Genomic DNA, 466 nt, shown 5'->3' with positions numbered 1-466 from the left:
TAAGTTTAAGTTTTTTTGTTTGTTTTTCAATGATGAGGGAGCAATAAAAAAATAAATGTAAAACAGTACAGTCAAAGCCAGTATTTTTATAAATCAGCTAAAATATATTGCTTTTTTAACTTGCAATGTGTTTAAACTCAACTAAGATTTATCATTCCTTACCACTGGTGGGGGGAAATGAAGAGACCTCACTGAGAGTTATTTCATTATGTTTTTATTTTTAAATTCGGGAGCCTTATATACTATTTTTCAAAATTTCCTAAATTACTAAATATATGTGTATGTTTRTATGTATGTATGTAAGTTGGCTATTGTTTTAACCTATGTTGTGTAACCTTGGGTTTGTTTTAATGTGCGTACATTTACAAACAGTTGCTAAAATGTATTCTAAGAACCCGTGGGTTATCATACGCAAACATCTTATCCTTACGGGGCATCTCGACAGGATAAAATCTATGTCTTACTA

Source organism: Bactrocera latifrons, unplaced genomic scaffold (assembly GCF_001853355.1).
Source record: "Bactrocera latifrons isolate USDA-ARS-PBARC rearing strain unplaced genomic scaffold, ASM185335v1 scaffold_1179, whole genome shotgun sequence".
Taxonomy (NCBI): Eukaryota; Metazoa; Arthropoda; class Insecta; order Diptera; family Tephritidae; genus Bactrocera; species Bactrocera latifrons.
The sequence above is the reverse complement of the archived record's forward strand: the minus strand, read 5'-3'. Positions refer to the sequence as shown.